This window comes from Melanotaenia boesemani, chromosome 18, assembly GCF_017639745.1.
Source record: "Melanotaenia boesemani isolate fMelBoe1 chromosome 18, fMelBoe1.pri, whole genome shotgun sequence".
Classification (NCBI taxonomy): Eukaryota; Metazoa; Chordata; class Actinopteri; order Atheriniformes; family Melanotaeniidae; genus Melanotaenia; species Melanotaenia boesemani.
The window spans coordinates 6,077,219-6,104,027 of NC_055699.1; the positions used below are offsets into that span (position 1 = coordinate 6,077,219).

The 26,809-nt window shown below is 41.7% G+C and overlaps 1 protein-coding gene across 1 annotated transcript in view; it reads left to right on the forward strand.

Moving 5' to 3' along the window:
- Positions 1-2,331: 2,331 nt before the first annotated feature.
- Positions 2,332-26,809, forward strand: part of cdh6 (cadherin 6) — a 71,787-nt gene continuing 47,309 nt past the window's right edge. Inside the window, exon 1 of the mRNA XM_041967613.1 lies at positions 2,332-2,734. The gene's annotated coding sequence lies outside the window, so the exon portion shown is untranslated. The remainder of the gene's footprint in view (positions 2,735-26,809) is intronic.

A 26,809-nucleotide genomic window follows, 5' to 3' on the forward strand; every position in this document is an offset into this window, starting at 1 on the left:
AAATCAAATCAAATACATTTGTAAGCATGGATCAAATTTACAAGTACAAATTAAGTCTACAAGTACAGATTATTTTTGAAAGTCAAATTTTTTTGTCCCGCCTAACCCCCGAGAGGGTAGGAGGCACGGTGTCTGCGACCGCAACCAAAACGGAAACCATGCAGAAGAGTGCATCTACAGCATTCAGCATTCGGTTAGTGATTGTCAATTTGAATTTTGATCTGTATTTGCAGACATGTAGAATGGATTTGTATTTATACTGACATTTTGATGTAAGCTTCTACTGTGACATGTATTGATTGTATTTGATGCAAGCTGCTGTTTTAGCTTCATGGAAGGAGAAGTAGTGGCTAAAATCAGAGAACAATCATGGTCAATGCTAAGACACATTATTTTCACAATACCACCATTTCCATTAAGTAATGAACACCATTTTGCTGGTTGCCTCGGTGACACATCAATGCAACATGCTATAACTGTAGATATATTGGTTGTAGTAGTTCATCAAAACTCTCCAGAGGACTGAAAGAGGGGGAAATGCATCACAGCAGCTCCAAGCACATCTATAGTAGAACTGTCATACTAGTCAAACGAGACTACAGGACTAATTAAAGTATAGCTGTACTATTTATTTATTTATATGCTTTCAATATAAATATTGTACTGCTATAACAACTCTATATTGTTTTATTTTGTTGTAACTTTGCAGCTTCATGTTAATGTTATATTGTTGTAAGACTGAATTTGCTGATTGGGGAATATTGAAGATGTATGTGTGTTTATTGATGTTTGTAAATAGTGATATACAAACACAGTTGCAGTGCTGAAACAATAGACATGATGGTAAAGCACTATATTATTGATAATCTTTGAATTCAATAAGCTGTGATATGTTTGGGTTGTTTTTTTTTTTAATGTTTTTCTTTGGATAAATTATCCCTGTAATCATGTAACATTAATATGTGCAGCTTTCAGTTATTTTTCCCTTATCAAGACAAAAAAAAACAAACAAAACGAACAAACAAACAAACAAACAAAAAAATGCTACTGAATTCTTAAAGAACTCTAAAAGAATGTACTGGAAAAAAAATCAATTCCAGTACATCAATTTATATACCGTCATCTTGTTTTTTTGTCTTTTTGGGTTTTTTTTTAACCACATCTGGCGCATCTGTTGATTATCATATCTTAGTCAATAGTTTAGGCTACTGGAGACCATTTTTATATCATTAATCCTTTAATATAAAAACCAAATTGGTTGTGAATCTTTGTGATTCTGCTGAAAGACACTCGAGTTTATTGAACTGTGTTATCATCATGGCCAATATGATTGACATGTTAAAGTCAAGGTACATGTAAATGAAAACACATTGTTTCTCTTGTTGAGTTAAAGAAGTGGTTACCAAACTGGGGGGTGGGCCCACTGGAGATGGGGGGCACAGCAGGGCTAAATAAAACATAATTTTTGCAATGCTAGCAAAAAAAACTGTGAAAGTACCGATGGAAAAACAGGGATGAATCAACAACAGAGATTTCAAAAGACATAACACATATAATAAGACATTTCATGCCCGAGACATGACCAGGTAATGGTTACGTAATGGTAATGGTCAGTTACCATTACCATTACGTAACCATTACCTGGTCATGTTCTTCATCCTGAACATAAAAGCCTTTTGATTACATTAGAAATAAACTCAGCTGTGGTATATAGCAGTTGTTTTACTAAAGCAGCATCTGTTTCGTTGAAAGCTCATCTCACCTGAATCAGATTGCAGAGTTTCCTGGTTTAAAACATCTCAAACTATAGCAGAGGAACTGAGTTCCTTCTGCCACTGACATGGTTTTAACTATAGTTAACAAAGTAGAAAATTTCTTGTTATGTTTCTTTGCAAACATGCAGGTGCATGTGGTAGTGGGATGTGTGTGTGTTGGGGGAGGGTGTTTGACACTTTTGTTGTTGGTGAAAAGGGGGCCCTACAGAAAAAAGTTGCGGGACCACTAGGTTATGGCAAAAAAAGAAGAAGCCACCTTGACACTTCACAGGCGAACTCTCACAGTCTTTATTTTATGCTCTTTTAATGTTATCCTTTTTGGTCGTCATTGCCTACATTAACCGACGATCTGTGGGTTCGTTTTTGGGAGGATTGTTCCTAGTAGGACCCCAAATGAAACACATGCTATAAGTTAGGCGTTAGCTATCATCACTTCCCACAATTTTGGTCAAAACAATTTGGTTTTAGTTTGTGGAATTTAAGTCCGCGGTTGCCTGGTGGATGCACATGACAAAAGAAAACAGAAACACATTATAATCTCACATCGACTATACGGAGTGGATCAAACTGAATTGTCTTATTTAATCATTTGCTCCATTATTTGGGTTGTACATCGCTCGGTGTTTTACAGCCACGTAGCCCCGCCGGAGCTCCGATCTCTCACCACCTTGCCTTTTGTTTTTGTCGATCGTGTGTGTGTATGTGTGATTCGCCCCCCCACCCCTCTCTCCCTTTTCCGCCGTGTTATGCAGGGGACTTGTGAATGGCAGCCAATGGGAGGGTGAGTCCCCTCAGCCTCTCTGACATCCACAGCGAGAAGTGATGCAGCGCGGCTGAGACGCGCAGTCGGGGTGGAACAACGGGCAACAAAAGCTGCAGCGAGCGGATACACTTGGCTCCGACGAGCGCCTCATCGACCCTGGGAAATTCTCCTCGCTGGAATAAACTTCATTAATCAGGTGAGCGGGGCTTTTCTCATAACTTGTACCTGAGGTGGAAAAAAAATGAAATAAATAAAAAACAAAACAAACCCAAACATAAACGCTCTCGTTTTGTGGCAGATATTCGCAGCTCGAACAGAGTTACTTCTGCAGCATTTTAAATGGTCCAAGCTGCATGGTTTTTATTTTCCATGCCTTTCAATCAATGACCAATGTGAAATAGTTGTGTTTAAAAAAAGGTGGAGGAAAAGCCTCTGTGTCCGTTTGTTTTTGGTTCTAATGTAAGTAAATCTTTATTCCTAGTATAGTAACTTCAAGCTTTTTAAAACTGAAAATTAGTTCAATGTATAGCACATCACCTCGCTGCTCATTCAGCTTTAGCGGGGGTCGTCAACTTTTCTGTTTTCTTAAATGGCTCCGTGTATAATTCCCATCCATGTGTGGAAATGGAAGCGTGCCCCTCCTGGCACAGAGGTCCTGCGCGCCGCAGCCCGTCCGCCTCGCCACGCCACGCCATCTGAAAGGGTGATGCGATCACACAGGCCCGGGCTCCAGACGCACCTTTGCCTTTATTTTTATCACGCAACTTCAGGCCTTTGAGAAGATTGCTAAAAATCTGTGTGAGCAGGTTTTTTTTTTTTTTTTTTTTCGCTCTCTTCACGGATGATCTCGCTGCAAGCCGGTGGTAAATCCACGGGATGTGAATCGATGCAGGTGGGACAGCACGCTCTGATAAAGGGGGATAACGGTATCTGCGGCAGTCGCCTACGGATCAGCTCAAAGGCCCAGTTTGTATATATTTGTTTATTTATTTATTTTTTTTTACGGAGAATTGGGTGAGCACCCCTAGAGTTGAGTCAAGTTTTCTAAATCAAGGCGTCCTCCGGCGTTATTGACAACAAGATTATAGGCTGCGTCAATATTTAATCTTGCTTAATAATGCAGGAAAGCTATAAAGGGATGAACTTGGTTGTTTTACTTAAGAGTTGGAAGAGGATTAGGATGAGGCGTTGTGAGTCTACAAGGCTTGTGCAGATCTGAAATTAGTGCTTGGCAAAGTTTTACTGTCCTTCCTGTCCGAACGCAGATTGCTCCATGTGCTGAAGGTAAATGCCTGCAGGCAGCCAAGGTGTTGTTTAAATGAGAAAACATAACGCAATAAGCACCCCTCTTCACATGTTTTTGAAACTTCAAACTCATTTTCATTGTTGGAGACTGAAAAGGGATGTATGTTTGAGAAGAATAGGTCACCGCCACTGCTTGGCCTTCCTAGTCTGAACCTGAACAGGTTTTTGTGGTCCAGGCTTTGCATGCACTGGTTTGAAGTTCAGATGAAAGAGGGCAGAGGTGGAATCTGTGGCTGATCAAAGTCATACAGGAAACATGGGAGGTGCTGAATATTTAAAAGCTCTGCAAATAGAGTCCCTGCATGTGCATGTGTGTGGGGGATCATATACGATGTGCGTATGTTTTCGTTGATATGAAGACGTTAAAAGCAATGCTGCAGAGCTGATGTGACAGGCACGGGAGATGCATCACAGCCATCAGCATTTTTTTTTTTTAGAGCAAAGCGCAGATTACAAAAGACAATCCCTCACATTTCATCTCTTTCTTCTCCCAAATATCTTCACTTGGCGAGGCCTTATGTAGCAACTGAGGGGATATTCCAAAAAGACTGGAGCCAATCTGCCTGTCCCTGTGAGGGCTGTGAGGGCTGACGTCACAGGATGGTGGGTTTACCCAGCGGCCAGACAGCGATGACCGGTGACCCGAGTTGATTACATTATTTGTGCTCCAGATGGGCCGCATCATTTTGATGTATCCTGCTCATAATATTGAGTATTTCTAGTCCTCTCTGCAGCAGCATCTGGAGCTAATAAAATCTTAGTGACCGCTGTCTGTGCTAAAGCACCCTCTGATCCCCTGTGGTAATGTCTAGAGCCTTCCTTCCTCTTATGTGTAACTATGTGTGTGTGTTTGGATGTTTCTGGACAACTGTTGCAGCTTTAATGTGCAGGCACTTAAGAATATTTTAAGTCAGTGGCAGAGAGCACCCCTGGGCACTGTAGTTTGGTAGAAGCACCTTGATTGTTTGAGAGCATTAGTCACGGTCTGTAAGATATGATAATAACTCATGACATTTGTTTGTACTGCCAGCACTTCAGGATTCCTCCAAAGATTTTCTCGTGCCAAATATTTAGCTAAGATTTGCTAATTCTTTTGCCAGCCAGCTGGTCTTCCCCCTTCTCTTTTGTTGTTCTATCTCCTTTGCAGGTTAGACTTGCTTAACAACTTTATGAGGAGAAAACAGATTCAGAGGTTCCTCCCCACTTTAACGTGACGTTGCCTTCTGTTTCTTGAAGTTTCTTATGACTATTAGAGCAAATTTTCTGCAGGCACAATGGCAGCTTCATAACTGTTCCTTCTTAATGAGACAGATTCCCTTTAGAGATGGCTATTTATGGAGCAGTCAGAACCGTAATTGCACAGAAACCAAAATAAAGCAAGACGTGCTTCTCACCCACCAACGCTCACGCACAGGAGGCAGAAACTGCGACACGTGTTTCTAGTTGAGTTACTATTGGCAAGAGGTCACCATCACCTTCCTTCTGAAGGTCAACCTGAGACCCAGATTGAATTTGAAATGACTACAAATGACATATGAATTAGACAAGATATGGCTAAACCGTAAGCAAGGCTGCTTCTTGCCAGGTTTACGCAGAGCTGATTTGAGAGCTGGACGGTGGCCAGAGGAGAAGAATCCCTCCCAAAAAAGGCCTGTTCTACTCACTGAGCTGTGAAGATAAACACATGTGGATCTTACAGTTTATACTTAACTTAACAAAGGGTAATTATCTCTTCCTTCTTTGTGTGTGAGAACACCAATTACACAGAAATACACTCATAAATCTATTTAGGAAGGTGCAAGACTGAGACATTGTGTGCAGAGTGTTGTGTGTGTGTTTTATGTGCACAGTGCTGGATGAAACTGTTGTATTGTTCTGTACATAAGTCTTGAGCCACCCGTTGTTTCTTTTTATTTTACTTCCAAGCAATCAGACTTTCTTGCAGATATTTGAAATGGTCTTGTGCAATAATTCTCCAGGTTTTCTGAAGGTGTTTTTTTTTTTTTTTTCTTGGACATTGGCTGCTGTTTCACTCATTTTCAGAAAGGAAAATTTAGTTTAAGCTACTTAACAATGACTCATAAAATCACTCAAGAATAAAAAGACATATAACTCAAGGGATGAACCAGTGTTGTGTCCACGTACATAACAGACACCTTAGCAAACAATTTTGAATTGTATCTTTAGTCTCTTTAGCAAAATGACACAAATTTCTTCACCTGCATCTACAAAAGATACCATAACATTTAACAGTGAGAGATGTAAGGCTGCACCATCACGGTAAATCCCAAAGAAGTATTAGCTGAAAGTTTAGTGTAACTCAGTGTGATATGCTGTATGTCCAATTAAGCAGTGGACAAGTGGGGGAGACCCAAATAGTATATTTGTAGATCCTAATTAATTGAATGTAGAAAAAGGTGTAAAGTAATACTCCATGTCATATCAAGGACATGAGAGGGTTTGTTTTTATGGCAAAACTTTTAAATATATAGTGCAAGTGTCTGTCCAGCTTTTATTTTTCTGTGTTTTGGTTTCAAGCTTCAGAATTTTTTTGTAATGTTGGTTGTTTTCTTTCCCCTCATTATTTGTTAATTTCTTGTACTGTACTATTTCTACAGGGGCACTTTCCCATTTTTTTTTTTGTTGAAGCTACAAAAAATGCCAACAAAAACACAACTTAACAGACATATAAGGCATAATTGCACTAACAAGCAGATTTCCAAAGAACCAAAAACTAAGCAAATCTCAGTATCGTCTGCAGTGTTTACTTAAGAATTTGAAGACACTTCTCGAATGGAAGACAAAAGAAGTGTCAGGCCTATTAAAAACATATCCACCACAGATTAATAGGGTGTGAAGGTGATGTTCTTGAAAAACTGGGTGGAGGTCCAGCAAAGACCTGACTCTCAACATTACTGAAGTACTGGGAATCATCTTGACAGAAGTGAACAACATGCAGCCATCATCCAAAAAGAGCTTTGGTTTATTGACCCTCAAGCTCTTTAGAATTGTACAAACTCTGTTTTTACCATATATGACGTAATTACATCGTCTGTGTGTTTGAAAAAATTGCTGCACTCATTCCTTGTTTTCTCTGCAGCATCTAAAAATGAGTTGGGGCTCAAGACTTTTGCACAGTACTAGTTTGCAGTGGATTGCTGAAAGCTGGTGACGAGAGTCCAGCTTTGTACAGTATGGCATACAAGGACACAAGGATGTGTGTGACTATGAAGTCACTTAGATTCATGTCTTTGGGGTGGGAGACAGAGTAAATTGCTGCCAATGTTGAATAATGCAGTCTGCCAATGGCTGCTTTTTTTCTTCTTTTTTCTCCCTCTTCCCCCACAAACTGTGGCTTGGATCCACAGCTTTTCTAATTATGAAGTGGCTGAGCAATAGCTTCACAACTATGACACTGTAGTGGTGAGTGGAAGCCAGCTGAATGACAATCTAACTGAATTACCAACAAAGTCTGACAGACTAGTGGAGTTTAGTGAGCATATTTGCTAAAGTAACATCCCCAGTCTACCTTTAATGCAAGCACGAGGATGCGCAGGTTTAGCACATATATTCCAAAGAGAGACACACACACACATACACACAGGCACGAATGCAAGCAAACAAACATAGTACAAAAGAGAGAAGGTGTACAGTTCTCCGCATGCTTCTCAGCACAATTTAACAAGATATATTAGTCACCCAGGTGGCAGCGGAAAGCCAGGCATCCACAGTGTGCAGCAGACTGCAGTCTGACAGTGGGAGATAGTGATTTACAACAAAGCCCTGAAGACCATGGCACAATTTCAGACTTGCGGAAATGACACTGGTAAAGCAGGGTCATGAAAGTCTATCCACCAGCCACGTCTCATTTCTTACACCATTTGACCTGGGAAGCGCAGGGCGGAGAGCGAAGGGGTGGAAGACAAATTCAGGGACCACACAATGGCAAGTTCATTTTATTCTTGGGTGTCGCTAAACTAGAAGCAAAAACAAACAGAAAAATGAAAACTCCACATCCAAGGGCACAGAGCATTTTCCCTGTCTTAAATTTGAGGTGTAATCGATTTCTTGACCCTGTGAGGGCACTGTTAAGACTGAATTGGATTTGGAATTAAATCTCTATATCCAATATGATGGTGAGATGGGGGGTTGGGGTCGGGGGTGGGGGGGGGGGGGGGGGGGTGGACGACAATAATCATCTAATAGTAGATATCACAGGTCTAGATCAGTATCAAAATCTCATCAACCGTACCTTTCCTCGAGGCTGAGCTCGCTGCCAAATTTCATGGAAATTTGTTCATGACTTTCTCAGACACCATGCAGACATACAGATTAACTGACAGGGGTGAAAATACAATCTCCTACAGAGGTAGAAACGTAGTCAGTGATTTACATTGGAAAAATGAGGAGCTTGACCTTTTTGCAGCTAATTTATTTTTATGTACAGTAGTTTGTAAAAATCATTTAATATATTTCGACTCGGAACATAACTCAGTGTAGAGAGCTCCTGGATGAAGTGCTTCCGTTGGGCAAATAAAAAAATCCCTCTCTGAGGTAATTTTTCTTATAATGTGTGTATTTCAGCGCTGCCTTCAGGTAACTGGTTCAGGAGGAAGAGTGTGAGTGAGTGCATAAGACAGATCATGTCCGCAGGTCCTGCCTTTCCCCTCTAGTTGGATTCCTGTCTGTGCAAAGCCCAGAGGCTTAACTCTGGCTGCAGTAAGTGGACTGAGAAACGCTAAACACCGTCTGGGGGGAGGGGAGCTGCTGAACATGACAGTCAGTTAATAAGTGAATGGAGGACAAGCAAGTGTATGAAGGCTAGGTGGAGTGTGAATTTTCAGACTTTTCTGCAAGCAAAGCAAAGGAGAGAGGGAGGATCAGTGTGGAAGTGATGGTGATGGAGCTTAATATTGACTGTCGGATGAGGAGAGGGTAATAGGAGATCAGAGAGTCCAGGAGCAGGACAAGGAGCATCAGCTCCTGATTGGAGTACAGTGAAAACAGAGAAGAAAGTGGAGGGAGAGGGTCTGCGGGTGGATAAAAAGACGAGGGAGAGGTATGACAACTGAAGACGATAACAATGCTTTCTTTACTCCTGCAAATCAGTTGCAGAGAGAACTGTCAGCTTCAGGCAACACTAGCTGCTGGGACTCTGTTAGGACACTTTGCTGTGTTAACCCCTCTCACACCACTGCCAGTGAGTGATAGATTGCAGGTGTGTGATTACATGTGTTTACTTGCTCGACGGCGCCTCTGTGTGTGCGCGTGCATATCGAGGCGTGTTTTTCTGTGACTTTTAGCGTGTCAGTTTTCCTTGGCAGCAGTGAAAGCGGAGTGATGTGATTTTCCCCTCTAACAGCCTCCAGGAGTAATGATCCAGGTTATTGCAGATGACGTGTAACACCTCAACCCGGCGGGCTTTAAAACCCGTCCTCATAGGTTAGGCTTCGGGGAGGCTGTTGTCTTGGTGGCAGCTCTCTGCACACAGTTCCTCTGTCACCTCCAGACAGGCCCCTCCTTCTGTGGATAATGGTCTCCTGTCTATGTTGTGAATGATATCTGCACTCTGTTTTGGGCCTCTCTCCTGCATTGTGCTTTTGTCCTGTAGAATGTCTTTGTGAGTTTCTTCTTTCCATTTTTTATACAATGTGCAAGCTATATTCCGAGGTGCTGTAAATGAACAGGCAAACACATCAGCAAAGGTCCTATTTACTTTCAATCCCCAGAGCAAAGAAAGAGAGGTTTCTGCCATTGTTCTGCCACCTCTCAAAACATTAGGACGGTTCATTGTGAACGAGAGAAATAGAAAGACCTCTGCACAAACTACCTGTCGCATCAAAGCATATGTGCCGCTGTGGGACTGCAAATTCCTCGGAGAAAGACACAATACAAGCTTTCTGCAGCGACATGAGACACGCTGTAATAACGGCGTGCTACTGTTTCAGGCTGAATAATATCCAGGGTGTCTCAGAGCCAGCAGGGGAAACCTGTCCCCTTTGAGAAAAGGTCATTTTTGAAGCCCCCCCCCACCCCCCACACCACCCCCCCAGCAGCTGAACACTGCGCTCTGGCATGAAGAACTGACAAAGTGATGTGTGCAGGTCTTAGAGGCCTCCAATTACTGTTTGACGCTGCTGTCCCTCAAAGACAAATGGGGCAGGCCCTGCCAGAAGACCTTCAAGGTGCTGTAGAAGGCTGCGTCAGTCCACCCCTTTGTTAGAAGCGCTCTGAGCTCTCTGCTGTAATTGAGTTTGATATAATGAAGGCGATGCCAAACTTGGGTTATTGTTTGCCTGAGGATAATGCAAGAGAGTTGAATCTATTGTTGAGAAGGATGCCGAGGGAATTTCTTTGAAATGGAAAAATTGCATTAAACATTCCATTTGTATTAATTACACTGTGCCTCTCATTAACATTGGTGCTTGTAGGAGCTGCAGGAGTGCTCCTGGTGGTGTTGAGCTTAAAGCAGCACTCCAAGTAGTAAAATTCGAGGCCGTCATCCTTGCCTGAGGCACTTTGAAACGGCCTGTGATGTCACTAAATGAATAAATAGCTTTATTCTGAGGAATTGTGACTAGACCTTTGGTCCTGCGAGACATCAGTCACTCAAGTTACTCACCACTAGATTCAATTAATCGCAGCCTTAATTCAATCTGATGGTCGGCCCTCCCAGCTGTAAGCCTCTAAATGGGTTTTAAGAGAGCTGCTAGTGAACGGTCCTCCATGAAGAAGCTGAAGGGCTGCCTGTCTACCAGGGATTTAGTGACACTCCAGAGGTCAAGAGCTAGACTCACAAAGGCAGGTGAAGTGGTTACTTAGGTCAGCTATAAAGTGGAAGCACACACTCATGCATTTTGAGCAAATGTGCAAAGTGTGTGGGGATATGCATTCTGTTAGCATTGAGATACGCTAAATAGAACAAGAACTGGACTGAAAAAGTGGCAACCAGTCTTTGGAGAGATGGATCCTTCTCTCAGTCTGGACGACAGCATTATAAAGCAGTCTGGGATCTTGATAGAGATCAGAATATAAAGCAGAAACATCCAAAGAAGAGCTTTGGAAAATCCTTCAAGAAGCCTGGAGAACTATTTCTGAAGACTGCTTAAAGAAATGACAAGAAAGCTTGTCTGAGATGGTTCAAACTGTGTTCCTCAGAACAAATATTGACTTTCAAGCTCATTAGAATATATATATATATATATACACTACTGTTCAAAGGTTTGGGGTCACTTTGCCATGGGATTCAATAGGGAAGTGACCCCAAACTTTTGAACGGTAGTGTATATATATATATATATATATGTGAATGAAAATATGAATGAAATGCCATGTGAATGAAAAAAAAAAACTTTAGTTTTACCTTATGTACTAAATTTCTATTCATTTTTGCACATTTTGCACTACTTCCTGTTTCCTGAACATGAACTGAAAGGTGGCTCAAGACTTTTGCACAGGGCTGCATGTGTCTATATGTTGGTGTGTGCATGCATGGACACACTGAAGGCAATGTCAAAGTCGACCTACACTAGTAGAAGCAGACACTGGTGAAATGCAGTGTGGATCTCTTCAGTCTCATAAATAATGGACGTTGGTGAAGCATCTGTCAACTTTTCTGTCAACGCTGTTCCAGATGGGAGTCAGACAGGCCAGGCTGGAGCAGTGTGTTACATACACATAACAAACCTCCATCCAGTGTGTCTCGTGCACACACACCCTGTTTACATCAGCACACTGACACCCACGCTCACCTACACGCCTCAGCCTATCTGCTGATTTATTAGGTCCTGCACCCAGCTTCCTCCACTTCTCCCTGCTCAGGCATGCACACACACAGACACAAATTCAATCACTGTAAAAAAAAAAAAAAAAAAAAAGAAGCATGGGTGCTCTGAAGACCTCCCTTTGGTTCAATAAATAAAAGTAAAAAAAAAAAAAAACATTCTGCTCTCTATCTAAATACACACAGATTCCCCAAAAGCTCTTGGAGTAAACGCATCCGAAGCACCTCCTCACTAGGTGGCGGAGAGGCAGTAAACATACACCTCCAGTGCCTTACATGTTTGTTGACTTAAATTTGGGAGTGCTCACCCAACATTAAACACTTGCTGTGAGTTCCATCCAAGCTTTGCACTCACTAAGTCGTACTTCCTGGCATATGGCTCAGAGATGTGGGGTGTGTCGTCCTCAGTGGTAAGGCCAGGGAAGGGACAGCTAGCAAGCAAACGTTCAAAGCTCAAAGCTCAAACTTTGCCGCACCGGAATAAGTTTCAGCTGTGACTTCTGCTTTATTTCCCTTCTTTTCTGGCAGCCAGCTGGTGGGATGAGTGGGTCGGGGGCTGCTGGTTGGCGGTTACTGTACGCTTGCTTTATGGACTAAAGCACTGTCTTCCCGGCCTTGTCGTAATGGAGGATTCAGCTCATAAAGCAGCATCATGATTTGCAATAAGCAGAGTTAAGGGAGAGTAATGAAGGTGTAAATCAACTGAGCCAGTCTTTTTTTCTTCTTCTTTTAATCTGATGCTAGCGATCTCCTCCCCCTCTTTCCCTTCTGTTCTGTCCACTCTCTCCTCCTCCTCCTCTTCTTTCTTTACTCTCTCCGTTTGCAGTAATGGAAAGCCTGGCACTCTGTAATAAAGCAGAGTGAGCAGCAGTATTAGTAAACAGTCTCTGCAATCATTCAGCCAAGTCCAATGCTTTTTTATTTTAATCCGCATGTGTGTGAGGTGTTCCATCGCCCCGTATGGTGTTGAGGTTGTGGGCGTGGGGGCTAATGAATAAGGATGGAATGAAGAGTATTTAATTCCAGTCTGGGAGAGGGACAAGCAGGGACTTTTTGTTGGGCCTCCTCATAAGAACGCCTTTGTTTTCATTTTTTCACAGAGGTTCAGGACAAAAAGCCTTCTTTTTTTCAGTGGCAGCGCTGGGAATGTAGATGCAAATTTGCTGAATACAAGCTGTGCAAAGAGTCATTGGACCACACATCCATCAAGCAAGACACAGGGGTTTTTCTCACCTCAGTCTCCACCCCGTTTCCTTAAATAAAGATGTCATCAGAATTTTGAAACATATTAGTATGTAGGATTGGAAGCAGTCATCAAAAAGAGAAGGTCTAATACTCCGGGGTTGAAATGCCTAGGTGGGAATCATGTTAAAATTTCCATTCCTTTACTTCAAATCGATCGTATGGGTCCCTGCTCTCCAATATCCGTGGTCACCTTTGCTATAAAGTGTTGCATTACGTCTTTAATGCAGTAGAGTTTCATTCTGTGACCAGTGAAGAGATGAAGGAAAATAAATGTATGTGTATCTGGTGACCTCAAACATAAATAACGAGAATAAAGAAAGAAAGTTGCCTGATTTTACATATATATATATATATATATATATATATATATATATATATATATATATATGTGTGTGTGTGTGTGAGAGAGCAGGTCATGAGCAAGATTTGTTGCCTGAAGTCCGCCCATGACATTGAGTTAAATTTATTTCTGTGTCTGCCTGTTTAACTCTGCCTGGCCTCTGTGGACACGTTAATACAGTATTGATTGTTTATCTGTAATAACACCATGCTGTTGCTGCTCATGTGACAACAGAGGTGGAGGGGAGGAAGAGTTTGGGGGATAGAGGAGAGGGTGTCTGCGGGTGGTAAGGTGGTGATAGATAATGCACTATACCCCCTTTTGACTGGTGGCTGGTGATTGTGGATCTGGGGTAAAACGAGGTAGCTGAACATATCCTATCTGGCAAGAGTCCAGGTGTGAAATGGGAAATAGAAACTGGGGTGAAAACGTCAGTGCAATGTGGCCGCCGCTCGATAAGGCTGTCTCCTGCCTCCAAATAATTCAATCTCCTGCTCTGACCATTCTGGTAAACGTTCCAGTGCCAACGCCGCCGTCCACCCACTCTCTGCCCCGAGGCTTGGAGCCCATATGGCCAGCTACAGTGTCTCTCTGTGACCTATGGCCGGGTCTGTTGTTGAGCCAACCCCCCCGAGGATCTTGGTAATTACAAATAAGCTGGAAGTCACACTAGCCACGAGGAAAGGTGAGCATGATTAAAGATGTGTGTACAGCAAAGTTCAAGGGCCGCTCCAGTGGCATGCCAGCATATTGAATTGTGTATCACGGCTGCATCGGGGAATCAAATGCTAAGTTAGATCAATCAGGCTTCTTTGTTCATTAGTCGTCCGCTCTTGGGAGTGGCAATAAAAAAGAAAGAAAACAGCCCATCATGGCTCTCATTTTAGCAATGAGGCCACTGTCCCTCGAGGATAACTAGTCGAGGTAAATATACATGAGTCACAGTTAAGGTCAGAGGAGATCACGGCCGTCTGTTGTTTATCCCAGAGGATGCCTGAATCTCTTTGACGTGACTAGATTGAGAACTGTGCAGCAAGACCCTTATTTACCAGCCACACCGCAGGGTCTGTGAAAAGCTAGACTCCTTTCATTACTTTAGAAGCTAAAAAAAATCTGTATTTACATGTGCCATTTGAGTTTAGATCCCATCCCAAATTCTGTGGCTTAATCTTCAATGGCATTCACACAAATAGCAGTTTTTTTGCGGGGGCTGTTTCATCCCAAGCCTAGGCTGAGACCCTGGCAGAAGTCCTGGCAGTGACAAATAGCTTTCTTAACTATTGAATGCCTCGCTGGTTTTAGTTGGGCAGTTTAAGAGAATTTATCCAATTCAAGAAGCATCAAAAAGCAGAGAATCAGTGTAGGTCTTTAGCCTCTGAGTGTGTGAAGCATTGACTATTAATAAAGTAAAAACAGGTCCTTCTAACCATTGCCATGTAATTTTACGGTGGGTTTCTTGTAAAAGTCATTACTCATAGTTGAGGGGGAAACACATTTTCTCTGTGCAGCCTTTTATTAGGGGCTATATTTTAGGTATGTGATGTCTTTGTTTTAGGTCCATGTATTATTTAGTGTTGTGTGACAGTTGTTTCTTGCAGCTGACCTGCTGTTACACTCAATATACGCCTGAATGGAAATGTGCTTCCACGTCGCTCCCTTTTCATGTAATTGTCACAACAGGGAGGCTAAGACAAACGTGAGAACATAACTTTTTTACTGATTTCCAATTCTCTGTGCCAAGTTTGACCTTTGTACAGTCCAATCAATGCATCTGTTTTTAGAGACGCATGATTCTTTCAAAAGCAGTGCCTTTGTTGTGATCTAATATCCTGGTGGGGCAACATTATTAACAGGTTCATATAGAAATAACAGCTTTTAATTAGCAGGCTCACTGTGGATAATATTCCTACACCGATGCAGCTGTGGCCTTTTGCTCCAGATTGTGCAAGAAAACAGACTCATGCGCTTGACTGCACAGGGGGACACACAAACACTTGGGAAGCAAACAGTGATTTGCATAGAGACGGAGGCTCCCATAACCACCAGTGTATTACCACAAAGACCACAGTTAGGAAAGCAGGAAGCAAGCAGACTCGCCATTGAGCCTCCTCAATCCTCCCATCCCTCCCTCTCTCCACTATTGTCTGTCTTTCAGAAGAGATCTGTGTTAGACCACACGGCTGCTGGTGGCAAAGCATGTGCTCTGGTGAGCACAGGAAAGCAAACAACCGAGGGCATCTCATGTGCTAACGTGTCACTGGATGCACAAGATTAAGCTATTATTTCTTTGCTCTTTGTGTGCCGGGACGGCTCGTGCCCATTTGTTCTGCCATGAAGTGGGGACGACCACATCTGTTTGCCACCAGGGTACCAGGCCTTATTAATTTTCACAAGAGGACATTTAGCGAAATCAAACCTCCATTTATTAGCCCCTAGCACAGGATTGAAGAACTGGCGAGGGGAGATAATGACTTTAAGCTCCCATTTAGTCAATTAATTCCCAGAAGTGGAATCAGAAAATGTGAGAGTCTCTTCTATTCATTTTATTTGTGTTTGCAGAGTCCAAAACCATAATTCAGGACTGAAATTCATTATTTGGCACACGAGCTGGAAGAAAATTATGCTTCCCAAACACATGAAGAGAAACTGAACTGAGAGTGCTGAGAGGAGTCCCTTCACCTTCTCTAAAATTGGCATGAAAAACACAATAGACACTGCTGCAAGTTCATAGAAGGGCATCTTTGTTTTTGTGAAAGTGACAACAGGGAGAAGGTAAAGAAAGCCGAAAGATAGAGCTGCTTGTTGAGAATCCAGACTGAGCAGACATAAAATCAAGTGCAGAAGAGGAATGGTTTCTTCAGGAGCTCTCAGTGGGTTCTAAACTGGGCCACTCTGACGATGGCTGGGAGAGCTTCGGACTGAGTGATGCGAGCCCTGCTGAGGAAATAAGTAGAAAACAGGCAAAATAGCTCTCATTGACTTGGCCCAGATTGCATGATTTATATGGGTTATTTGGTATGCATTTGGGTAGCGAGGCAAGGTAATGTGTTTGCAGTGAGCTCTGAAGCGGGACACCGGGATGAATGCTTTGGGCTAACCCTGCGCCTGACAGGGATAGTATAAGCTAATTTGTTCGGATTACTGTCATCCATTCAACGGCACAGTCTCACATCTATGTCATGTATGATCAGGAGCTTGATTAACCACATGGTCCCCAATTCGTTGGTACAGACATCTCGTATGTAGTCTTATGGGATTTTGTGAAAGATATATATGTGAAATATAATTCATTGATTCTTGTTTTTTTGGGTCAGTTAACATGAATGTAGAGAAAATGTTTCACAGCATTTTATGTAACTCATGAAAAAGGTATATATCAATTTTGAAAGATTAAAAAGTCTGCGTAATAAGTGCTGGAAGGGTTTCAGGTCAGTTTCAAATGAGTATCAGGAGAACCAAGGTCCCCTTTAAGTCAGCCCAATCCTTTCTTCACCCCTGGTTTTATTTATTTTTTTTTTTTTCTGCAAAAATAACCTTTTCTGTACCTCCCCATCTTTATATCCAAGCAACTTGATTATAAATTTAAGTTTAAAAAGGGACAGTACACATTATTATATCCATCCATCCATTATCTTAACCGCTTAGTCCATTTTTTGGGTCGCGGGTAAGCTGGAGCCTATCCCAGCATTTTAGCAGGTGAGAGGCAGGGTACACCCTGGACAGGTCACCAGTCTGTCGCAGGGCCAACACAGATATGGACAAACAATCATTCAATCAATCAATCAATCAAAACTTTATTTATAAAGCGCCTTTCGTACAAGATTGTGGCTCAAAGCGCCTTACATTTAAAAACATTCCCGTCCAATCACCCTCACCCCCCACCCCCCATACACGCACAAACACTCCTTCAAATTCAAAGTACATGATGCCAGGTGCAGATGGACAAATGAGGAAACCTCATCAGAAGGGGATCCATCTGCACCAAGGGTGGGACAGTATTCTGCTAAGTTTCTGCAACTGCAGGGACACAGGAGCACGGCGGCCCGGGGAGACCTGGCTGAAACACCAGCCCCCACCGCCAAGACGTACGTCCCACCGCATCGATCAGCCACAGCCGGACACCACCCCCAGTACAGACGGACCCCCGTAGAGGAAACACTGGAAGAATCCAGAAACAATAAAAGGCAGTAAAAGAGCACTCAGTGTATAAAACGTCAGAAGTAATAAAACCAAATATTACGAAACTAATTAAGACTTAAATAACTGAATATCAACTAAAAGCTAAGCTGAATAGATGGGTCTTCAACCGAGTCTTAAAAACCTGAATGTTCTTTCTTCACACACACTCACCCCTAGGGAGAATTTAGAATAACCAATTTACCTAACATGCATGTCTTTGGACGGTGGGAGGAAGCTGGAGAACCCGGAGAGAACCCACGCATACACGTGGAGAACATGCAAACTCCACACAGAAAGGCCACCCCCCGTTCAAACCTCCCCCCAGCCAAGGCTTGAACCGGCGACCTTCTTGCTGTGAGGCTGCAGTGCTAACCACCACACCACCGTGCAACCCTACATTATTATATATTGTATATAAAAAATGCTAATAAGCTTAACTTCCAGTTTAGTTCATGCTGCATTTACTGTACTTCAAAAGTGAGACGTTTTCATTGCTGAGTCTCATCAGCAGTGAAATCATTTACTGTAAGAAAAAGGATAACATTAGTACCTCTGCCATTGCTAAAGTACATGTGTGAAATTTTGGTGAAATTTAGACCATACAAGTAACAGTTCCTGACTGCCTGTCCTCTTGTGCACATTTTACTAACCCTTGGTGGTTTAATGCAGTGGTTCCCAACTCATCTTCTTTGGGGACCCCCTTCATGCAAATACTATAAAGCCATGGACACCCAGCCCCACCCAGGGCTCTCACCATAAATAATGCATCTAGCTGAGTCCTGTCCTTCAATGAAGCCAAAGTTAAATTAAAACATATAGCCTTACTTTTTTTCTTGATATGGGGACCATGTGTGGACATTAATCACAATTGCTATGAAAGTTCAAAGCCTCTGGGACCCCCTGTACTCTTTGGGGCCCCCCTTAGGGGGTTTCGGACCCCAGGTTGGGAACCACTGGCATAATGATGACTCACAACAACATTGTCAACATTGTGCAGTGCCAAAAAGAGGGATAATTACCAATTCGTCATCACTATAGCTATAAACTATATGATAATAATCTGCTTCAAGGGGATGAGTACAACAGATCTCTAAAGATGCATGACCTTGCCGAGGAAAAGGGTGAAGTTGAGTTAGTGGCTTACTCCACACCCTAAATCAGAGCTACCATACTGTGGTATATATTCGACAAAGCATGTCACAGACATCTCATTAAGGTTTCAGCAAATTGTGTCAACCTGTAAAAAACAAAAAAAAAAGCCATAAGAGGTCTTTTTTAAAATCAGCGTACCTTAAAATAGACCCACTCACAATGTTTACTACATGATAGAAATTCCTTCTTTTTCCGGCTCACTGAGTGACTTGTCCTTTTCTATCAGCAAAATACATAAACCTGGTCCAGAAACAAAAGAAACCTCTTGCTAAAGAAAAGCACTATTGATGCCCATCAGCTTGTATAAAATCATGTTTGAATCATACTTGTTTCATGCCATACTATGAGACAGGTTTGTATGTAGATGGGTTTTAGCATGTAGATAAACATTCTTTAACTCAAATCATACAAGTAAGGGCATCTTTCATGAAAACCTAATGTACAATTCAGACGCAGAAAGAGGACTTTGAACAAAATAAACTAAATCTTTAAGGCATCTGAGTGTTGCAGGTTGAATCCTAATTTCTAATGGAAAACACTAGCGTTTTACTTTACTTTTCAGATATTCAGTTTAAATTTTAGCTCATGTTTGAATTCCAATTTGACTGGAGATTCTGAGTTATTTATTCACCAGCATTTCATGATGATGAGTTTGCTCCCCTCAATTCATAGACATTATTTTTTACACATTTTCTTTTTGGCAGTATCCTCATCTCTCTGAAACCTCGTTTTCATGCCTTAATCTGTGACCTATGTGCATCTTCACTGGAAATGGGCAAAGTTATTGTCAAGACAATGCGACACTGTGTCTAGACACTGTTTCTCAGCTGACCAGAAGATCAATATATATTGACAAGTTTCCAAGGAAATATTTCCGTTTGGTTGCATCTGTGTCCAATTTCCTGCAAGAACAAGGGACAAAAATGTTGTTTTTTTTTAACATGTTTCTGGAGCAAAAGTTCATCCAGATGCTCTGTTTTTGGATGATTTGTCACAGGGAACTTGGTTGTGAACCACTAACCCACATGGGCAATAAGACAAATGGATAGCCCCAAATTTGGGTCGAGCATTCAGCCTGCAAATATTCACTTGAGAATTAGCAACAAATTTCAGCAGCATACTGCATAATATGAACTGTGAACGACACCTACTCTGAATCAAACTCACCTTAACAAACTGGCGTGAGGCAAGGTGGTAGGACGAAGGAAAAGGAGGCAGAGAACAACCTGCTGCTGACACCTCCACATATTAGCAGCCTTTCAGGGTATCCTCTGCAAACAGTAACATGACCACATTAACTATGGCACCAGCACCCATTCCCCCCCAGCCCCAAACACACACACACAAACACACACACACGAAAGGCTGACATTCTCCTTTCTCACTTTTAATTGCACCCCGGGGGGTTTCTCTGGGTTGCTGTGGAAGTCTCCGGCTCAACAGGCGCGATAGGGTGATTTGCCGTGTCGCTCATATCCCTCGTTAGAGTGAAGGAAAAAAAAAAAAGAAGAAACACACACACAGGAGAGGCTGGGTGAGGTAGAGGAAGCCAAGAGGAGCCTAAACTTAGAGGTCACTCTCAAGTCTAGATTACACTTTAATGCTAAATGCCACCCAGTTTAACTGTGTGTATCAGCGTATCTGCACTGGAAAGGCCATTAGCTGGTCAGATCCTATAAGTATTGATAAACACATTTGTGTGGCTCGCCTTGTCCCTGTCTCTATCTTTATGGTTCTGTGCTCGATAAAACCAATAGATACATTTAATAACTAATTGCTCTAATTCAAAATGTTATCTCAGGCGATTTTTTGAGTGTGAAATCTTGGGGCATTCAAAAATTGGCAGCAGACACATTAATCTTGCTTACCCAGAACCCACCACAATGCAGAAGTCTTATTGCTCTGTGGCAACTCCACACAATCTGTGACAGGCAATTTAAAGCAATTTACTTTTTTCATTTTTTCATCAAGCGTTTTTTTTTTTTTTTTAATGCAATTAAATGGCACATGATATGAAGTGAAGACGGTGCAGGCGAGACAGCGAGACAAAGGGAGAGCGCAAGCGTGTAAAGAGGGGAAAATGCAGGCAGCCTTGTGCTTGTTGTAAACACTGCTTCTTAACTGGGAGAATATAATTATGGTGTCATGTTCTATTACACACCTTCATTATGACGAAAGTGCTCCCTGAGAAAGCGAACAGGGAAAGACGCGACCTGTGGTTCTTTTTCAAAAACCACCTACGGCTATGGGCACATGAGGAAGATAGCTCCAACAAAAACTGGCAGTTCTTTCTACGGCTCTTTCTTCTTCTTCTTTACACAATTTGGCTTTAGGAAAGTTAGACAACCTAAACCAAGATCAAGACTGTATTAATACCAGGAATATGTTACAATTCAATTCTGCTGTATTTGTATAGCACCAGTTCACAACAATATCATCTCCAGGAACTTTACAGACAAATCAATATGAGCCAGTTCATTGTCACCCAGTCAGTATTCATACAAACCAATTCATAATAAATTATAGCCTAGCTAAAGAAAATTAATAGATTGCACTGAATCTTGACTTCCATCTTCCCATCCTGAGCTGAACAGTGCAGTGGGAGACTGTGGAAAGGAAAAACTCCCCAGTGAACAATCTGTGCCAAAGTACAGCAAATATACAGCAAGAACAAGATGGGAACTCGTTTTTAAATGGTTGGACAAGAATATGATTCATATTATAGCATTTAAGGTTCTCAAGCACATGGGTATGACTTGGTACAAAGTTACAGCATAACTCTAACTAGAATTCAAGCTAAAGATAGACTGATATGTTTTAAAAAACTAATGTTAATTATTTAGAGAGAATAACATGCCCTTCAAATAAAAAAATAAAAAAGAATGATAAAGAAAGAATTACTCAAAATGGCTGAAAACAAAAGAATATTAATTGGTGTTGTATCTGAATAGTCTCTATTTACTTAAGTGGATGAATTATATAAACTGAAGGTCATCACATGTGTTTTTCCACAGCAGCTCCCCTGACAAGGCTACTTGCAAAGCAGATGTTCTTTTACACCTTTTTGTTTTCAGATCTTGTGAAATAATCAGAGTGAAATTATTGGCCCACTACACACAAATAGCTTCTACCCGCAGGCCATCAGAGTCCTGAATAGCAAAATCAACACTGCCCCTTTCATGCTTCAACACTTCCGCTGACTAAACAATTAATATCTATCTGTAATTGCACAATATGTACGAATCACAGTGTACTTAAAAGCACAAGACACTCATTTATTCTGTTATCCTGCTCCTTTTTTGTTAATTTTGGTCAGATTTTAATGGTTTTTATTCTGTTATAAGATTTAATTGTAAGATTTATAAATAAAGATTCCAACACATGGCATAAACCACTGTTCACTGTGTATTCTGATTAACTGGTCTAACTCAAAATTAGCTGTCGTAAAGTGTTAAAGCCAAGTAAGGATGTCTATTTATTGGATATTTTTCCTAGAAGTGGAGGTGTGACTTGTTCTTCACTCTTTGCTGTTAGAAAACGTTGATGTCAGAGCTAATAGTGATATAAAATAACTTTATATACATTTGCTTTATGCGTTGTGTAACATAAATATGTCTGCTATCTAAACTATGTATGTTCTTTGGCCAGGTGGCAATAAGCTGCCCAGGAACTGAGTTTTTCTTTGAGGTGCAGAGGCAGATTGCTATCATTACTGAGGCAGCTAGCTAAACTGAGCATGTCTGTTTCTTGTGCAAGAAAAGACAAAAGTTTGATGTGGCCTCTTCCATTTCAGTGAACATTGCAGAAATTACACTATAGTGTGGATTTCATTTGGACACTGTTTTCTTGTGTACATCTTTTTTTGCTTAGGTTGCTAAATCTTGATACAAAGGAAGACAGGTTCTTCCCCTGTCGCCCACATTCCCTTTCCTTCAATCTGTGGGAAGGGATGACAGCAAATTCAAATGAAAATTCATTTATTTATTATTGCAGGCCTCAACACCTAATGGATTAGGGCTTCTTAACTGTTTTAATAGTTCGAAATAAATTTTATGAACGCGTTGGCCTACACTAATTAATCATAACATGCAGCAGAAATCATTGGATTCCTTTTAGATTTGATTTTAGACCAACTTTTAATTGCATCGTGAGTTTTTAAATTTACACAAATCTGAAAAAAAGACTAACTGAATTTATGCTAATTAAATAAAATGTGATTGATTTAATAGTCAATGAATAATGCTAGAAGACACACATGGCCCAAAATATGATTTTTATTTTTTAAGTTTAGGTTAGGATATTTTTTTTAAGTTTGACTTTTATTTTTTTCAGGTATCAACATGAAGAAATAATTGAAATTTAAAAAAAAAAAAACCCAACAGTGGTTTGTTGCATCCCAAATTATTTGCATTAATTGCAAAGCGAATGATTATGTCCTCGTATCACAATAATGGCGCTGGTACGTACATCTGGCAGTTTATTGATGTCCTTTGAGCTGAGCGCTTTGTCTTTATGCAATATTCAGATGTTTTTTTCAGATGTAAAACCAAAGTACTCAGAGAATGAATACCATGTCTGGTCAGTGTTTAAAGACCACCACAGTCAGCAAATTATGATGGATGCTTAAAAACAACTATTTTACTGTTTGTAATTACTAAGTATTTGTGGTTAAATCACGTTTAGCTCCCATTTAGTGTAAAATTTGTCTGTTTGCTGACTTTCCTCAACGCAGTATTGTCACATCAACATTTATGTGACCATTTAATTTACAGCTGTGGAAATGAATCCAATAGAATAAGATCCAATTTGTATGAAAGGAACAAGTCATCCTCCAGCTTTCTTTCATCTTTCATCTTCCACAGCACAAATGTGAAGAGGCAGTATTTTGTCGTGGCCACTGGCTGCATGTGGCACCATGGTATTCTTAACCAGCCTTGACATTTTTTGACGTTGCAAAATAAAGCTTTAGCTGACTTATTCTTCATTGTGGTCTCTTGTCAAGAGAATTATCAGTGCAGGGGCTTGTGCAATATGGCTTCTAGGGAGTGACAAATGTGGTCAAGGGGCGAGCTCTCCTCAGGGATGGCGGAGCCTTCCATACAGTGAAAGCATTAGCTTTCCATGGTGACATTATGAAGAAATCTATTGAAAAGGGCGGCTTCCCTGTGCTGAGGGACTCGAGGTAGAAAGCTTCTTGAGTCTACCCCAGAGACCGACTGGTATTTTCAACCACGCTGAAGCCTACAGCAAATCAATAGCTCAGAGTCCCACATGCTTCTCACCAGCGTCAATTAAGTAAATTCATAAAGTCGAGTGTGCTTGGAGCTGGATGAGGGAAGTAAAAAAAGGAGAACAGAGTAAAGGAGAGAGCAGGGGGAAAATCATTGAGTCATCTAGCAAATTTGGATAAGAAACATCTCTTCTGTCATGCGAGCTGTAGTTTTTAGAAAGTGGAGAGTCGTAGTCTGAGAGAATATTCCTCTACGGGCATTATTAAGAAGCCTGACAGTCCATCTCACTTTCACCTGCCTCCATCAGCACATGCACTGTTGACCTGGGAGTCTCCCACTCCCCCTCCCTGTTCTGATCCAGGCAGAGGACACATGCAAAGTGACTGGCTTTCAGCAAAAAGCCAAGCGATAATGCATATCAGCTCAGGCCTATGCAAGCAAAGTAGGCAGCAGCAGGAGGATAGGGATGGGCTATGGAGGCAGAGGGGGAAGAGGGGTGAGTTAGAAGGTGGGCAAGTGCTATAAACTGCAAGGCATGAGGGAAAAGAGAAAGAGGGGACCTAACCCCCAGCTCCAATTTGCCTCATAAGGGGAAAACAGGGCATGCCTTGGCTGCCTCTAGAAGACAGGTAGCGTAATGGATGGGCCAGTCCCCCAGCTTGACTGCTGACGCTGCTCTGACAGGACACTTCTACCTCTCCTTCAAATCCTCTCTACCTATTTGCCCCTTAGTGTTGTCACAATAACTACATCTGATATCTAAGTCTAAGCACTTGCATTATGTATGCTGAAGTTTCACTTCGCCATCTCATCGAGAGGGCAGAAACAAACACTGGGCTCTGAATTTGTTTAAAGGACAGAAGAAGCTCTGAAAGAGAGTCAGTCACATCATCTGGTTTGCCCAGATTCTCCAAAGTCATCCCACAATGCAATGCACAGGCAAACCATCATTCACGGCTGTGTTTTCTGACACATGATAGAAACCACCTTCAGCTAAGACTGAAAAAACTACTGTAAAAATCTGAAAGCCAGTCAATGAATTTGACTCCTTTTCCCAGAGTTTCTATCTTTTCAAATACACGAGATTAGTTGACAAATTACTTTGGGTTTTAGACTGCTGAGTACAAACGAGTATGTTAACCAATCGACTGGTTACCAAATACGTCTGAAATAAATCTAGTCTGGGATTGACAGCCATGAGAACACTGCATTGCATTGAGGAGGGGAGATCATTAATCTGATACTGTATATCTAGAGTCCAGCAAGTTGGCTTTGCTGGTTGATATTTGGTATCAAAGCTAGTACGTGAACTTTGAACCCCCTACATTTAGTCAACACTATGATGTCAGACCAATGATGACCTCTGCTGTGTGGACTTTCCACTGTTGTAGGCTGATGAATGTAGAAACAATGGCTGTCGCTTTGTTATTAAGAAAATGAGAGTCAATGCTTTATCCTTTCTCAAATTAAATTTTTATTCTCACCATCTTTTGTTGCTCATCAGAAGCACTTTTGAGTAGTTGGTTTGAAAAGTTATGTTCTGACTCTCCTTTTATTGAGTGTGTAGAAGAAAGGCAAAGTTAAAAAAAAAAAACATCAATAGCTGGCTTGGCAAGCATCTATGGTGACGTCATTTGATGCCCCTGGTGAACTCAGGGATGGGCCTCTTGGAATGAAAGTAAACGAAGCAGTCAGACAATCTTTATATACTTTTGATAGAGGAACAGAAAAAGCCTTAATTCTTCCCTGAAGCTGTCAGACTGCTGAACTCTTGCCATGCCCTGTAGACCCCACCCTACTTCCCCACCTCTGAACACCAGCCCAAACCCTGCTGCCCTGCCCCCACCCCCCCATCCCCACCCCAACTGAATCCAACCCCCCCCCCACCCCACCCCTCCTCCGACAAACAGACCTGCACTGCAAACACTTTACTCCCCCCAGGGGAGTTCCTGTCCACATGTTTACATGTTTACCTGCTGTCCATATAAGTGCAATATCATTAATATTAATATCAGAAATGTTATACTTTGGACTATCACTACCTCATGCACATACATACTTGCACATATTTATCTAGGCTGCACATGCAAACTGGGCTCTTTAGTGTTTACTGTTATTTTTATTTAAAAAATTTTGCTGTTTATATTCTATTGTATTTAGCTTATATTCTATTTATATTTAGCCTATATTTCTATTTTTCTTCATGTCTTATTTTATTTTACTTATTGCCCTCCTTCTTATGGCTCAAACCGGGACCTCAGTTCTAATTTCGTACCATAAACATGTAAATGTGAGCTGGTATGACAATAAAGTTCCTTGAATCCTTGAATCCTTAATAGCTAAAAACACACAAGTATATCAACCTCGTCATTGTGTTTTTGAAGCGAATCTTTCTTCGCTGTAAACAGCTTGACAGACTGGCAAAGTATTGAAATATGCAACTACTGGATTTTGTTTATCGGGTCTACAAAGACTCCCAGCCGACATCAAACCCCCTGTGCAGAAGTTGCTACAAAGCATTCCAGTCAACGTAGTGAGACATCTGTAAGTATAAATCTCAGCGGTTGTTCTGTGTGACATTGTTTGATAGCTTTTTTTTTTTTTTCACATTTTTTAGATACTAAACTTAGCTCTAGTTTCTAAGACAAACCCAGTATTGTGACAGCACCACTGCCTCTTTCTCCCTTCAGTCGACACCTTTGCTCCGGCTGCGCTCCTCCCGCTCCATTTCCCTCACTCTCCCATTCAGTCTGTCTGCCTCCACTTCTGCATGCAGGTCAGGGTACTTAATTCATGTCCAGAGAGATGGTTGCTTCATTCCCCAACACATGGTGCGAGGGAAGCTGACCAGAGTTGTGTCATACATGTGGGGCCAGACTACACCCTGCTGTCCCTCCACCCCCTCTGCACATGATACAGAAGAACACTGCAGATGCTCCCTAGCGGACACCGTGATAACCCTCCTCCCAAACCCCAGCTGAGGAACACTAGCGGCCTGGATATCTCCCGGCCACTGAGGAATAATGAGAACAAAAG